General features: G+C 39.5%; 1 long non-coding RNA gene across 1 annotated transcript in view; it reads left to right on the plus strand.

Annotated features, from left to right (window-relative positions):
• The window catches only part of LOC125753886 (uncharacterized), a 59,874-nt gene that overhangs the window by 24,338 nt on the left and 18,548 nt on the right, over positions 1-16,988 (plus strand). The window contains exon 3 of the long non-coding RNA XR_007406621.1: positions 8,988-9,090. This is a non-coding gene — a long non-coding RNA (uncharacterized LOC125753886). The remainder of the gene's footprint in view (positions 1-8,987; positions 9,091-16,988) is intronic.

Below are 16,988 nucleotides of genomic sequence, written 5' to 3' on the forward strand. Positions count from 1 at the left end.
TGATTAAACACTTATATCCAGAATAAAAAAGAACTCTTTCAATTAAATTATAAGAAGACAAATGACTCAATCAAAAATGCAAATGGCCTAAATGGACATTTCACCAAAGAAAATATATAAATAGCAAATAAGCACATGAAAAAATGTCCAACATTACTTCATCATTAAGCAAATACAGGTTGAAGCTGCAGTGAGATGCCATTACACACCTACTGTGTATAGGGCAAAATTAAAGACCCTGGAAATATGAAATGTTGGCAAGGATGTGGTGCAACTGGAACTTTCATACATTCCTGGTGGGAGTGCAAAAATGATACAGCCACTTTGGAAACAGTATGGTAGTTTTTAATTTTTATTAAATAAGAGACACAGAGAGATGCTGAGACACAGGGAGTGGGAGAAGCACGCTTCCCACAGGGAGCCCAATGCAGAATTCGATCCTGGATCCCGGGATCATGCCTTGAGCTGAGGGCAGACACCCAACTGCTGAGCCATCCAGGCATCCTAGTATGGTAGTTTCTTACAGCGCTTCTATAAGACATTGGCAATCCCACTCTCATACGTGTACCCAACAGAAATGAACACATATGTCAACAACAAAGACTCTTGAATATGAATTTTTCCAGCAGCTTTCTTTATAATAGTCCCACGTAGGAAACCTGAAACAGTTAGTGGATAAACAAAGTATGATGTAGTCATTCATCAGAAGACTACTGATACATTGCAACCCTGTAAATGGATTCAGAAACATTATGGTTAGCCAAAGCAGACACAAAAGATTACAGTGTGTGATTCCATTTATTTTTTTAAAGATTTATTTATTTATTCATGAGAGACACAGAGAGAAGCAGAGACAGAGGCACAGGGAGAAGCAGGCTCCACACAGGAAGCCTGATGCGGGACTCAATCCCAGGACCCCCAGGATCACGCCCTGAGCCAAAGGCAGACACTCAACCACTGGGCCACCCAGGTGCCCCTGTATGATTACATTTATATGAAATTCTAGAAAAGCAAAACTAATGTGATACAAAGCAGAGGAGTAGTGCTGAGGGTCATGGATGTGAGAAGAGGTTGATGGTAAAGGGGTGTGAGAGAACTTTGGGAGGTAATGGAAATGTTCTATCTTGCCTGTGGTGGTGGTTACTGGGTATACACGTTTGTCAAAACTCATCAAATGGCACTCTTAAAATGGAGAATACATAAATACTGGCATATTATTCAGTAGTAAAAAGATACAGGGGTACCTGGGTGGCTTGGTCGGTTGAGCATCCTGGTTTTGATTCAGGTCCTGATTTCATGGGTCATGGGATCCAGCCATGGTAGGGCTCAAGCTCAGTGGGAGTCGGCCTGGATATTCTCTCCCTCTGCCCCGCCTCCACTTGTGTTCACGTGCATGTGTGCACATACTCTCCCTCTCAAATAAATAAATAAATAAATAAATAAATAAATAAATAAATCTTTTTAAAAAAAAAAGATAGAAACTACAGATATATGTAACAGCATGGATAAATCTCACAGACATTATGATGAATGAAAGAAACCAGATACACAAGAATGCATACTGTATTATCCTATTTATTTTAAGTTCTAGAATAGGCAAAAAAAAATCATATTCAGTGAAAAAAATCAGAGATGTGGTTGACCATGAAAGAGGGGCTGGGGAGTCCTGACTGGGAAGAGGCCTAAAGTAACCTTTTGGAAGGTGGTGGTAATATTTTGTATTTTGATTGAAGTGTGGGTTACACAGGTGCATATGTTTGTCAAAGTAATTGAACTATACACTTAAGATCTGTGCATCTCATTGTGTATAAATTATACCGCAGGAAAATGTTCTTAGAAACTTAAAAAATGCCTTCATATGCATTATTTCATTTGTTCTTCCCAAAAATCTAAGAGGAGAATGCAATGAATACCCCCCCAACACACGCACAGATTTCACATTTCACATTTCAAAAATCCAATATTTAAATAAAAAAAATATAGGACTTGCCTGAGCTCAACACGACTGGGATAAGAATTCTGCTTTTCCACTCCCGTTCCACTCTTCTTTCAATTACATGTGCTACTGAGAGGTTTTAACTGAGCCATGGAGCACTGTGGAAGTTGGTCCTTTATAAGTAAGCAAATGGAATCTGCCTACCCAAACCAAACCTTTATGTTTTTTGAAACAATAGGGCTCAAATAAAAACAGGAACATAAAAATATCCTCTGCAGTGCTAATTCACGTGGGTACAGCAGAGTGTTTAAATTGCAATCCACATGCCAGCGCTTTCTCCACCCATTGTTAAATCGTAAAACAAAACTACTCAAATGATAGCAATTGCTGGTTGACAACTTCCAGTTGATCAGCAGAGCTGCTGATTGCCGCTGTCACTCAGTGGGTTTGTTAGGGACTTCAGAGACGTGTGAAGCTCCGAGACATTAGTCACTCATTATTGCAGGGGTCATGGTGCCCACAACTAGGGCCGTGGTCTTTCGTCATGAGTGTTTCTCCTGACGTGCTGTCTTTGTGGGAGCAGTTGACTTCCCCAAGCAGGGAGGTGTCGTCTCATCACTGATATAATAGGGTATGATTTGATATATGAAATGGGTTAGAATCTCCTACTAAATTCTCAACATCCAATTGCACAAAGTCGCCAATATTTCAGCTCTGTTGTAAAAGACAAACAGCAATTTACACCTTATAAGTTTGGGGATCGGGAGACTCGATGGTGTTTTCTTCCGAATTTTCCCGTGAGGAATTTGAGAAATACTTTTCCTTGTTAACTGATTCATAGATATTGTTGTTATTAATTGGCTTCTTAAAAAGGTTTTTTGGTATAGGTTCAGTGGTTTGTATTTCTGGAAAAGCTTCAGAATGGGTCCATTTCTGTATCTTTCTAGCTCTAGATGGCGCTCTTCTCATTCTAGCTCAGATTCCTAGTTTCCAAAAATGCCAAGAAGATGGCATGGGCGTTAGTTGTCTTGTGTTCTTTTTGTGAAGGTTCTCACACAAAGAATAATCCTCCCTCCCTCCCTCCCTCTCTCCCTTCCCCCCTTTTGTTCAACGAATGTTATTGATCATTTACTATGTGCAAAGCATTGGAAATGCAGAGTTAATGATAGTCCTTCTCCTTATATTACATCCAAATAATCATGACACAATTTTAAAGTGCTAGATGCGAGAAGATGAACCTGGAAAGTTAGGTTAAGATTGTGAAGGGACTTGTGGGCCATGTAAAGGGGCATATTTTCCCAACAGGACATAAAGAATTTCATAGTGTTTTAAGAAGGGAAGAAATGGGATCAGATCTGAGTGTTGTAGAGAGCACTCTGGCCTCCATGTGCAGGATAGATTGGGGCTGTGAATATTAGAGCCTCCGTTGCTGACTCTCCCTCCTTTTTTTTTTTAATTATTTATTCATGAGAGACAGAGAGAAAGAGAGAGAGAGAGGCAGAGACACAGGCAGAGGGAGAAGCAGGCTCCATGCAGGGAGCCCAATCTGGGACTTGACCCTGAGACTCCAGGATCACGCCCTGAGCTGAAGGCAGGCGCTAAACTGCTGAGCCACCTGGGGATCCCCCTCCCTCCTTTTCCTGGCCTCTGTCAACTGGAGGATCTCAAGGTTCATCAGTCCTGGGCTTTCTCTTTTTTCCCCTTCTCTTTCCTTCTCTAGCTATACCCTGCTCCACTGCTGCTGTTTCAGGTGATCCTACTTAGTCCTACTGCTTTAAACAGGACCTATGGAGTGATGACTCTCAATTTTATGTCCCCAGTCCAGATATTTCTCTGACCTGCAGCAGCTGATACCTAAAAACTTTACCTCCACTTGGCTTCTGGAACCTAATCTTTCCATTGCCTTTCCCATTATGGTAAATGTCACCACCATCCATCTGATCAGCTACCAAACAATCCCCTTAGACACACTCTTTTCCCCTCATGCCTCTCGCCAACCCATCAAGTCTGCAGTGTCACCAAAGTACATCCCAGATCCATCTACTTCTCTCCATCTTTTCCGCCATCACTCTAGTTCAAGCCACCACGACCCTTCATTTGCACTATTTTAGTAGTGCAACACAGCACAATACTCTCTTACTTTCACCTGACCCCCATCCCAGTCCACTGACCTTATGCTAATCGGAGGGATTTCCTAAAACATAAGTCAGATTATGTTACCCCTCTGCTTAAAAGCTATCCATCAGTACCCATTGCACTTAGAAAAAAAAATCCCCAACTCCAATCTGAGGACAAAAAGGCTTTCTGTTATTTGGTCTCACCTGCCTTACTCTGAATTGGTAGCTCATGCTCGCTAAATTCTAGCCTCCCTGTTCCTTAGTCTCTCCAACATTTTGTACTTACTCTTCCTGGAATGCTTGGGGTGGGGCAAGGCTGGCTTCTCCTCCTTAGCTCCCACATTTCCTCTTCTAGAGCCAGCTGCTCTCTGCTCTTGGTTGCTCTTTCTCTCACTCACATCTCTCTGTTTATTCTCTTCCTAGAACTCACCATGATATGCATGCATTTTGTTTAGTGGCTCTCTTGTCTGGCTCTCCCACTACAATAGAAGCTTCACGAGACTAGGGACTGCTCTCTTACTCACCGACGCGTTCTCAGGGTCTAAATAAGAGCCTTAGTGCAAAAGGCATGTCTTGAATAAATGAACGTGGGTGATTTAGGGGGGCGTGGCAACAGTGCAGATGAGCAATTACGAGGGCTTGAACTAAATCGGTGACAGGATGGGAAACAGAAGAGGTTTCAATCAATGTACATGAAGAAGGTGGCATCAAGCAAGACTTGGTGGGGGTGGGGATGAGGGGTAAAAGATATTTCTTGGCTGGGTGGATAATGATGCCATTGATGGAATGCAAAATTCAGAAGGAGGAGCAAAAATGAACCAGGCATGTGTAGGAGCTGTGAGCCTGGAAAGGATTAAGAAAAACAATGACTTGATCTGTAGAATTGGCTAGGGCTCCAAGATAATTTTACAAGTAGAATTAGATTGTAGATGTTTTCATTTGAAATTCAAGTTTTGCAATTCAGGCACGTATTAAGATATTTAACAGATATACTGACTTATTCTACTCCTAAGTTCCTTGTCTCCTCTCCTACCCTTAGAAATGCGTGTATGTGTGTTGTGTGTGTGTGTAATCCAATCAAAGAAGATGCCAGAAAGTGAATATCCCAATTTAACTGTCTGACCAGGATTCTGCAATTTTTTCTCACTTTTGAATATAAAGTCTTTTGATTTCAAAACATTTAAGATCCCCTGAGCCACTTGGACTTTTTTTCCCCAGATCCTTAGTGTACTCTGAGCCTGGGCAGTGAAAGGTCCTGAAAGAAATGGACAGTCTTAAAGACAGATGGGACCTCAGAGGTCATTTAGTTCCGCTGAGGAAAAAGGCGCCCAGGGTAAAGATGGCATGTCAAGTGTCTGAACCAGGAAAAGAACCCAGGAAAGTGCAGGTAATCAAATCCACTGAATGCCCTGAATTTGAACTCTGCTTCCAATTGCAGCAGCAAAAGCCTTCAGAATGATTGTGGCATGTTCAGTGCTGGCTGTTCCCTGTCTCCACCTCGGCTCAGTTTGCTTCTCCACCCGCACAGCCAGCACCTAAGCTCATCATTTTCCCTTTCGGGGTTATTCCAGGCACTGCTGCAGGAAGAAGGCACTGCCTTTTGCAAAACAGAATGGGTTTTTCTTTTGAAGATTTTATTTATTTATTTATTTTAGAGAGAGAGAAAGTGCAAGCAGGCAGGGGGAGGAGCAGAAGGGGAGGCAGAGAGAGAGGGAGAGAGAGAATCTGAAGCAGACTCCACACTCAGCGCTTAGCACTGAGCCTAACACGGGCTCCATCTCATGACCCTGAGATCAGGACCTGAGCTAAAACAAGAGTTGAAGGCTTAACTGACTGTGCCACCCAGACGCCCCCATTCTGTTGTTTTAATGACAGTGTTAGCCTCCTACCTTCATCTCCCCTGATATCTTAACAAGTGAGTCGTCTGATTTATTCCATTTCCCACCTCTCTGTTCCTTCTGATATATATGTGAACCACTTCTCTCCCTTTTGCCTTCTGCTTCTAATGTAGGACATCTGGCCTCAGCAGTTGTTCTGTATGTCCGGCACCAGCGACCCAAGTCATCTCAGGGACAACCCTCAGAGTAAGAGCTGGTACAGATTGGCATGTTTGTCAGCCTTCTTGAAATCCTCTGACATTCTGCCTGGGGCTGCACTGTTCCTCCATGGGGTATTATTTAAGATTCTGTGTAAACAGTGGAATGAACAGTGACTGGACAGATCTTAAAGCAGCATGGGCACACACCACAGGTTTGCCTGCCACGGTACCAGCGGTGGTGACCAGGCCACCTGGTACTTAAGACACGAGGCAGAAACACCCACCCGCAGGGACCATGTGCTGCGCAAAGGCCATCCTCATTTTCTGAGCTCCAGAACAGACTGACTGCTGAGCAAATCATCCCTTGGCACCTCTTCAGGGGCCAGATCGTTCCTTCATGAGCCAGACATAATTCTGGCTACATAAGGCACCAAAAGGCGGAAGAGTTCATTTTCTGCTTATGGCCTCCCCGGGACCACCAAACTCTACAGCCTCAGACTGGATGGGGCCTAAAGGCCATTCATAAAACCATCCATATTTTTGTGATCATCCAGGACATTTTCCTTAAATAGCTTCAGGATCTTTCCAAGATAGAGCCACTGAGTCTGTGCCTCCATTACTTACATGCCCTGAGTCGTGAGAAGGTTAATACAGCTTGTCTGGAGATGAATTAAAATCTTCATGAGGCTTCAATCTCCCTCATGATTTGACCCAACTTATATTTATAGAAACATCTGCTACTGCTCCCCAACACATATTGCGCATTTTAACAAAATGGTACTATTTTTTCTCTCAAATACACCTTGTGCTTTCCCATTTCTAAAAACCGCTACTTCCAGGCACATATCCTTCCCTATACTTAAATTTCCCATATTCCTTCAGCTCTGCGGCTCAAAGTTATATCCATCCCTAATGCCTGATTTCAGTAGCTCTCTGTAAAGACTTTCCTGTATGTTCCAGCTAAAATGCTTCTCCCCTTGGGGCACCTGGGGAGTTTGCCTTTGGCTTGGGTCATAATCTCAGGGTCCTGGCACCCAGCCCCAGTCGGGCTGGGTGGGTGGGTGGAGGGGGGGGGTCTCTGCACAGCAGGGAGCCTGCTTCTCCCTCTCCCCCCTGCCCCTCCTCTACACTCATGATCTCTCTCACGGTCTCTCTCTCTCTCAAATAAATAAATAAATAAAATCTTTTAAAAAATAAAATAAAATACTTCTCCCCTTGTTCAAAACTCTGATAGCTCAGTTTGTATCTCTGTTATCACATGTTACCTAGTAGTTTAGTTATTTGAGTACATACCTTATCTACCTCTTGCTTTAATTAAACTGTGAACTATCTAAGGGCAGGTCATTCTTTGCTATCTCTGTATCCCCCATAGCATCTAAAACAGCCCTTTGCACCTGATAGGAGCTCAATAAACATCTGTTGGAAAATGAATAAGAATCAAGAAATGAGTAGTTAAGGAAACATAAAATGAGCGGTTAAGGCATTTTCGAGCCCTGAAAAACTCAGCTGGTAGCTGGGTCCAGAGTAAAAGAGAAAGGCAAGAGCAGGAAATGTGCTGGTTTGATCTCTCTTTGGAGGCAGCCAGCTGCAGCCCCGAAGAAATACTTTCCTTAAAAAAAAAACAAAAACAAAAACAAAACCAGCAAACAAAGTTGGCAGAGGAAGTGATGATGTCAACCTTCTCTTCCTTCACAGATGTGTCACTCAAGTAAAACTCCAGATCTCAGACACTGATGTGCTACATCTTCACCTTTCATTGTTCACCTAGGTTTTCTGGACACACTCATTTCTGGTAAATAAACATCACACGTGTTTTAAAAGCCTGTAGGTATTCTTGATAGGGCAGACAGTATCATCCAACATATGTGTATATTATGCACATTTCAGTTCTTTTTTATTTTTTATAGGCAAGAATTGATTTTTGTTACGTTTAAAATACCTATGGACTATGACTGGTATCAGAAGTATCTCTACATTGTGATACTGATAAGTGTTGAGCAGATGGCTGGAAGCTGGCACACTATTCCAGAGATGCTGGAGGCAGCATCTTAGTCCATGGGGGCAATGGGCAGGAGGGAAGGACAGGACCTGAATAAGACCAGCTCTGGCTAGGGCCATGGTGCAGTCTGGAGAGGACAGGGAGTTTGTGTCACAGTGAGATGATGTTGTCTACACAGATAAGGGGCTTCTCACTCTGGGCTTTGATCTTCCAAAGGTCATGTCTCTATTGCTGAATCAGTACTGAGCATCAGATTTCCTTTTGTTATAGACTTATTGAGGTTTAATTTACAGACCTTAAAATTAATTCATTATGGGGATCCCTGGGTGGCTCAGTAGTTTAGTGCTGGCCTTCGGCCCAGGGCATGATCCTGGAGTTCCAGGATCGAGTCCCGCATCAGGCTCCCTGCATAGAGCCTGCTTCTCCCTCTGCCTGTGTCTCTGCCTCTCTCTCTCTCTCTCTCTGTGTCTCTCATGAATAAATAAATAAAATCTTTAAAAAAATTCATTCATTATGAGTATACAATTTAGTTATTTTAAAAAGTTTACAGAGTTTTACAACCATCACAATCCAGTTTTAGAACATTGCTAGCATCCTAAAAACTCTATTGAGTTTACATGCAGTCAATAATGATTCCAATACCCTGCCTCAGGTATCCACTGCCCTATTTTCTGTCTCAATAATTTGCCTTTCCAGGACATTTTCTATAAAATGACTCATTTTCTATAAAATGACTGGCTTATTTAAGCATGATTTTTTTTTTTTTTAGGTTCATCCATGTTGTTACATGTACTGGTATTTCATGCCTTTTTTATTGCTGAATATTGTTCCATTGTATGGATATACGATATTGGGTTTAACCATTTACCAACTGATAGACATTGGGATTATTTCCAGGTTGGGGCCATTATGAACAATACTTCCAGGAACATCTACTTCTGTCTTTGTGTGGACATGTCTTCATTTCTCTTGGATAGATTCCTTAGAGTGAAATTGCTGGGTAAGCTTATGTTTAATTTATTTGTTTTAAGATTTTATTTTTAAGAAATCTCTACACCCAATGTGCACTTGAACACACAACCCCCAAATCAAGAGTCACATGCCCTACTGACTGAGCCAACCAGGCACCCCAGCTTATATTTAATTTAAAGAAACAACCAGACAGGGTTTCAAAGTATTTTTATTATTGCCAGAAATATGTGAGGGTTCCTACTTTTTCATACCCTTAGCAATACCATCTTCTTGAATAAAGCAGTCTAGTGAGTCTATGGTGGCATCACATTAGGATTTTAATTTACATTCCCTGATGACTAATGATGTTGAGCACATTTTCATGTGTTTATTAGCTCTTTATGTTTTCCTTGCTTATTCAAGTCTTTTACCTATTCTTAAATCAGGTTGTTTGTCTCTTATGGAGTTATAAAAGTTCTTTTCATATTCTGGATAGAAGTCCTTTATCAGATATATATTTTAATAAATATTCTATCCTATTCTATGACTAGACTTTCTACTTTGTTGAAGTTTCTTGAAGCACAAAGATTTTTAATTTTAGTAAAGTGCAATTTGTCCATTTTTTTACAGTTTCTGTTTGGGAGCCATGAAGACTTTCACAAGATTTCTCAAAGATTTTTCATCTACATTTTCTTTGAAAAGTCTCATAGTTTTAGCCCTTATACTTAGGACTATGAAGCATTTTTTTTTCCCTCCAAGTTTTTATTTAAATTCAAATTAGTTAACATATAGTGTAGTATTGGTTTCAGGAGTAGAATTTACTGATTCACCACTTACATATAATACCCAATGCTCATCAGAACAAGTGTCCTCCTTAATACTCAACACTCATTTACCCCATACACCACCCACCTCCCCTCCAGCAATCCTCAGTTTGTTCTCTATTGTTAAGAGTCTCTTACGGTTTGCCTCTCTCTCTGTTTTTATCTTATTTTATTTTTACTTCCTTTCCCCTATGTTCATCTGTTTTGTTTCTTAAATTCTACATAGTGAATTCATATGTGAAATGAAATGAGTGAAATCATATGGTATTTTTCTTTTCCTGGCTTATTTTGCTTAGCATATCTAAGTTATTTTGCAGAGTACACTCTAGCCCCATCCACGTCATTGCAAATGGCAAGATTTCATTCTTTTTGATGGCTGAGTAATATTTAATTACATATATGTATATATGTATATATTTATGTATATTTATATGCACACACATATACACACACAATGGAATATTATAAGGGGATGTACACAATGGGATATCATAATGGAATATATATAATATATATAATATATATATACACTATACCGCATCTTCTTTATCCATTCATCAATTGATGGATACTTGGACTCTTTCCACAGCTTTGCTATTATTGATAATGCTGCTATAAATATCTGGGTGCATGTACCCCTTTGAATCAGTATTTTGGTATCCTTTGGGTAAATACCTAGTAGTGCAATTGCTGGGTCATAGGGTAGTTCTATTTTTAACTTTTTGAGGAACCTCCATATTATTTTCTGGAGTAGCTGCACCAGTTTGCATTCCCACTGGTGCATGAGGATTTCTTTTTGACTATGATGCATTTTGAATTAATTTTTGTATATGATGTGAGAGAATGATCCAAGTTCATGTTATTGCATATGGCTATCCCCTATCCTAGCCTATTGTTGCAAAGATGATCATATCTCCACTGAATTATCTTATTACTCTAGTTGAAATCAATTGACTATAAATTTAAGGTTTTATTTCTGGGATCTCAATTCTGGTCCAATAACCTATATGTTCATCTTTTTTTTAAAAGATTTTATTCATTTATTCATGAGAGACACAAAGAGAGAGGCAGAGACACAGGCAGAGGGAGAAGCAGGCTCCCTGTGGGGAGCCTGATGTGGGACTCGATCCCAGGACCCTGGGATCATGCCCTGAGCCGAAGGCAGACGTTCAACCTCTGAGCCACCCAGGCATCCCTCTATATGTCCATCTTAATGTCAATACCACATTGCCTTGATTACTGAAATGTCTAATAAGTTTTGTAATCATGTAGTGGAACTTCTTTCACTTTTTTCTTCTTTTACAAAATTGTCTTGGTTACCCTAGTCCTTTTGTACTTCCCTGAAAATTTAGATTCAACATGTCATATCTATCAAAAAGCCTGTCACATATCAAAAAGCCTGACAAGATTTTAATAAGTCCGTTCTATGAATCAATTTAGATAGAATGACATCATAACAACATTCGAGTCTTCCAATCCATGGACATTTCATCTTCATTTATTAATATTTTACTTCAGATTTAATTTCTTCTTCTTTTTCTAGTTTCCTAAGGTTATTGATTTTAGATCATTCTCTTTTTGTAATATATGCATTCAATGCTATAATTTCCCTGCAAGCACTGCTTTTACTGCATTCCACACATTTGAATAAACTGTATTTCATTTTAATTTAGTTCAAAATATTTTTAAATTTCTCTTTTCTTTCTTTCATTTAGAAATGTATTGTTTACTCTCCAAAGATTTTGAGATTTTCCAGCCATGTTTCTGGTATTGATTTTTAGTTTAATTTCATTGTGGTGAGAACATACTTTGTATGATTTCTATTTTAAATTTGTTAAGGTTTGTTTAAAGGTTTAAAATGTTATCTATCTTGCTGAATATTCCATGTGAATTTGAGAAGAATGTGTATTCTACACTTGGTGGATAAAGTATTATATAAATGTCAATTAGATCCAGTTGATTAATTGTGCTATTCAGTTCAGCTATATCCTATTTTTGTGTCTGCTGAACCCATCATTTACTGAAAGAGGAGTTTGAAGTTTCTAGTTACAATAGTGGATTTGTCTATCTCTCTTTGCAGTTCTATCAGTTTTTGCCTCACTTATTTTGATACTCTTTTGTTAGGTGTATACATGTTAAGGATTGTGTCTTCTAGGGGAATTGACCCTTTTATTACTATATAATGTTCTTTTTAAAATCACTAATAATTTATCTTGTTTTAGATATATTTTGTATGACATTAACATAACTAATATAGCTTTCTTTTGATTTGAAAATGATATCTCTCTTACCTCACCTCTTTAACTTATCTGTGTTTTCACATTTATTTTATTAAAGATTGTATTTATTTATTCATGAGAGACACAGAGAGAGGCAGAGACAAAAGCAGAGGGAGAAGCAGGCTCCTCACAGGGAGCCCAGTGCGGGACTTGATCCCAGACAGGGATCACTCCCTGAGCTGAAGGCCAATACTCAAACACTGAACCACCTAGGCGTCCCGTGTGTCTTCATATTTAAAATGGGTTTCTTATAGACAGTTAGGTCTTATGTTTTTATCCATTGTGGCAATCTCTTGTCTTTTATTTCTGTATTTCATATTCACACTTTAAGTGAATATCTACCACATTTATAACTGTCTTATATTTGTTGCGCTTGTTTTTTTTTTTAATTCTCTTCTTTTAATGCCTTCTCTTGGTTCTTATTGAGAATTTTATAATAGTCCATTTCCCTCCTGTCTGAACATCAGTTATACTTTTAAAAAAATATTTTATTTACCTATTTGACAGAGAGAGAGAATGAGCCAAGAGGAAAGGCAGAAGGAGAGAGAGAAGTAGATTCTTTCCTGAGCAGGGAGCCCAACACAGGATTCACTCAAGGGACCCTGTGATCATGACCTGAGCCAAAGGCAGACGCTTAACAGATTGAGCCACTTGGGTGCCCCCAATTATACTTACTTTTAAAATATTTTAGTACTTAGCCTAAAGTTTACAATATATATTTACAACTAATCTAAATCTACTTTCAAATAGTTCTACATTTACTATTCTCAATTCCTCCCTTCTATCCTTTATAATATTGCTGTCATTCACTTGGCTAAATGCTGTAATCACCCTGTATATCATAACTATTATTACTTTGAACAAATAGCTTCTATTAGATCAATTAAGAATAACAAAAGTAAGAGGTTTAATTTATTATTTTTAAATTAATTATTAATTTTCTTTAATATTTCACTTATTTCTTCTCTGATATTCTTCCTTTGATTACATAGATCCAAGTTTCTAAACTATGTCATTTTCCTTCTCTCTGAAGAGTTTCTTTTAAAACATTTCCTAGGGCTTCCTGGGTGGCTCATTTAGCTGGTCATCCAATTCTTGGTTTTGGCTCAGGTCGCGATCTCAGGGTCAGGGGGGGATCAAGGCACATGTGATGCTCCCCACTGTGCAAGGAGTCCACACTTCTTCCACTTCTTCTGACTCTCCCCCTGCTCATGGACTCTCTATCTTTGTCTCTAAAATAAATGGACAAATCCTAAAAATTAAATAAAATAAAAACCTTCCTGCACGGCAGACCTACTAGTAATAAAATCTGTCAGTTTTTATCTGAGAAAGTATTTATTTCTCTTTCACCTTTGAAAGAAAACTTTGTTGGACGTAGAATTCTAGGTTGGTGGGGTTTTTTTCTTTCAATTGTTAAAATATTTTACTCTACTCTCTTGTTTACATGGTGTGTAATGAGAAGTCCAATCCAGTTTTCATTCTTGTGCTTCTATAGGTAAGATGTCCTTCCTCTACCCTGCCCCCTAACTTCTTTGAAGACTTCCTTTGCCTTTGGTTTTCTGAAGTTTATTTTTATTTTTTTAAAGATTTCATTTATTTATGAGAGAGAGAGAGAGAGAGAGCACGCCCCACATGAAGGGGGGAGGGGCAAAGGGAGAGAAAGGAAACAGGCTCCACACTGAGCAGGGAGTTCCACGCAGGGCTGGATCCCAGGACCTGGAGATCATGACCTGAGCCAAAGGCAGGTGCTTACCCAACTGAACCACTCAGGTGTCCCTGGCTTTCTGAAGTTTAAATTTGAGATGCCTTGGTAGAGGTAATTTGGTATTTATCCTGTTTGGTATTCCCTGAGTTTCCTGCAGCTTGATGTCTGTCATTAATATTGGAAAATTCTCAGCCATTATTACTCAATTTCTCCTGCGCCTTTCCATCTTCCTTCTCCTTCTGGTATTCCCACTAGACATATGTTATACTCTTTATAATTGTCCCACAGTTATCAGATATTCTCTTCCTTTGTTTTCATTTTTTTCTCTTTGCATTTCAGTCTGGAAAGTTTCTATTGTCCTAGCTTCATTTTCACTGATTCTTTCCTCAGCTGTGTCCAGTGTACCGGTGAGCTCATCAAGGGCATTCTTCATTTGTGTTACAGGATATTTTATTTATAGTATTCCTTTTGATCCATTCTTAGAATTTCTATTTCTCTGTTCACATTCTTGCACACTGCCCACTTTTTCATTAGAGCCCTTAACATTTTAGTCATAGTTATTTTACATTCCATACCTCAGAATTCCAAAATCTATGTCACATTTATGTTTGCTTCTGATGCTTGCTCTATCTCTTTAGACTGTTTCTACTTACCCTTTAGCATGCCTTATAATTTTTTGGTTGAAAGCAGACATAATGTATTAGGCAATAGGAACTGAGGTAAACAGGCCTTTTGTGTGAGGCTTCATGTCAATCTGGGTAGGAGCTAGGCTATATGTAGTGATTACTGTGCCTGCAGTCCCCAGTAGCTTCAGCTACCTCCTCTATCCTTGTGTTTTTCAGCTCTCTCCATTGTAATCTGCTGTTATGATACTGGAGCCCTGTGATGTGCTGAAGTGTTCAGGAGAGAAGATTTCTATAATCTTATGATTCAATCTTGATTTTTCAGTATGCCTGAGTCTCTGGGCTATGACCTTCAGAAGTTTTTCTCTGTCTTCTTTTGTATCCTTTAAGTGAAACAGGAAGTCTATAGGGAGCTGGAGTTGGCTTTCCCCAGGTAGATTCTCTGGTAAAGTTGGTCTTTGCAGAGTAGATCTTTGTTATGAAGAACACTCTACCTATATGTAAAAATGGTTACTTTCTCTTCACTTCTGCTCGAAACATGCGGAAGTTTTTGTCAGATCCTCACCTTGAGAATTTGGTGGTGTTCCTGAAGATAAAGCTAATGTAAATGTGGGGGCTTTCCTGAAAATACACCTGCAGGAGCTTATCACTCTCAGGTAAATCCATACTCAGCCTCTAGCAATTCATCAAAATTATCATTTAAGTATTCCTACCATTTTATGGCTATAGTGGCTTCCTTTTAGGTAAACTGATTGAGGCTGTGATTCTCTGTATGGACCTGTCTCTCAAGATATCAGGAGATATTAGAAAAGTCACTTATTTTTGGTTTGTTCAGCTTTTATCCTGTTGAAGGGATGGACATGAGGAATTCAAGTTTTTTACGTGTCACAGCTGAAACTAGAGTTCCACCCACCATCTTTTACTTTTAATCTCCTTGCTTCTTTGAATCAAAGTTACTTTTCTTATAGACAGCAAAGAATTTGGTCTTGCCCTTTTTATTCAGTCTGACAATCAGTGCCTTCTGAGTGGAGTGTTTACTCCCAATTCTGTACTCACTTTCAATGTCTCAGGGTTTTACCCACATCACCAAGCAATTCTCAGACATCAGCTGTGTGTCCTACCATTCAACTGGATTCTGACACTAGCTACCCAGAGGCAGCATCAAGTTCCACAGACTGAGGGCTCAGTCCCACAAGACTGCCCCCCCCCACCGACTCCTTCATCCCCCTTACCTCACCAACCCCACCGCCACCATTTCAGACCTCAACTGCAAGCTTTGGTTTTTATCTGTGCTTCTGACTTGCTGCATATAAATCAGAGGTTCCCCGACCCCCTTCTTGGGTTTGATTAATTTGCTAAAGTGGCTTACAGAACTCGGAAACCAGTTTACCCACTAGGTTAGCAGTTTATTTATTTATTTTTTTAAATCTTTTAAATTTTTTTTTTTTTTTATGATAGTCACACAGAGAGAGAGAGAGGCAGAGACACAGGCAGAGGGAGAAGCAGGCTCCATGCACCGGGAGCCCGACGTGGGATTCGATCCCGGGTCTCCAGGATTGCGCCCTGGGCCAAAGGCAGGCGCTAAACCGGTGCGCCACCCAGGGATCCCAGGTTAGCAGTTTATTACAAAGAGTATTAAAGGATATAAATCAACAGCCAGGTAAAGAGAAATATAGAGTTAAGTCCCCCACAGAGTAGCTTCTGTCCTCATGGGGTTTGAGGCTTGACATGATGACATGTGGAAGCATTCTGGTTCACCAACCTGGAAGATCCCCAAACCCCATCCTTTTGAGTTTTTATGGAAGCGTCATTACATGGATATGATTGATTAAATCATGGGCCATTGGTGATTCAATCTTCAGCCCCTTTCCCCTCCCTGGAAATCAGGGACATAAAATTCCAGCCCTCTAATCCTGGTTGGTTACCCTGGCAACCAGATCCCCTATTTTAACTCATTTACAGAAACTTAGTGGTGGTGGAAAGGGGCATGTTATGAATAAAAAGACATCCAATTCACTTTTATGGCTCTGAAGCGTTTTCAGGAATTGAGGACAAAAGATCACAAAAAAGATGTCACCGTTGCTCTCATCACTTAGGAAATTCCAAAAATTTTGGGATCTGTGAGCTGAAAACCATGGACAAAGACAAAATATATATTTCCTATTATAAATCACAATATCATAGCAGATCATTCATATTTAGTAAATTACTGATCGGGTTGGATTTACATCTGCTATTTTGCTATTTGCCTCCTATTCTCATTTTTAAAAATTCTATCCTCTTCCCTTACTTCCTTGTTTTGAATAAATTGAATAAATTTTTTATTGTATTGAATAGATATTGAATAAATATTTTTAGTGTGTCATTTTAATTCTTCTGGGTTTTCTTTTTCCTTTTTGCTATCTATTTTTTTCGCTATTTTCTCAGTGCTGTACTAGGTATTACAATATGCATTTCAACTTATGACAATCTAATTCAGAATAATAATAATAATAATTAATTCTAGAAACCTCTGC

Source organism: Canis lupus, chromosome 27 (genome assembly GCF_003254725.2).
Source record: "Canis lupus dingo isolate Sandy chromosome 27, ASM325472v2, whole genome shotgun sequence".
NCBI classification, from domain to species: Eukaryota; Metazoa; Chordata; class Mammalia; order Carnivora; family Canidae; genus Canis; species Canis lupus.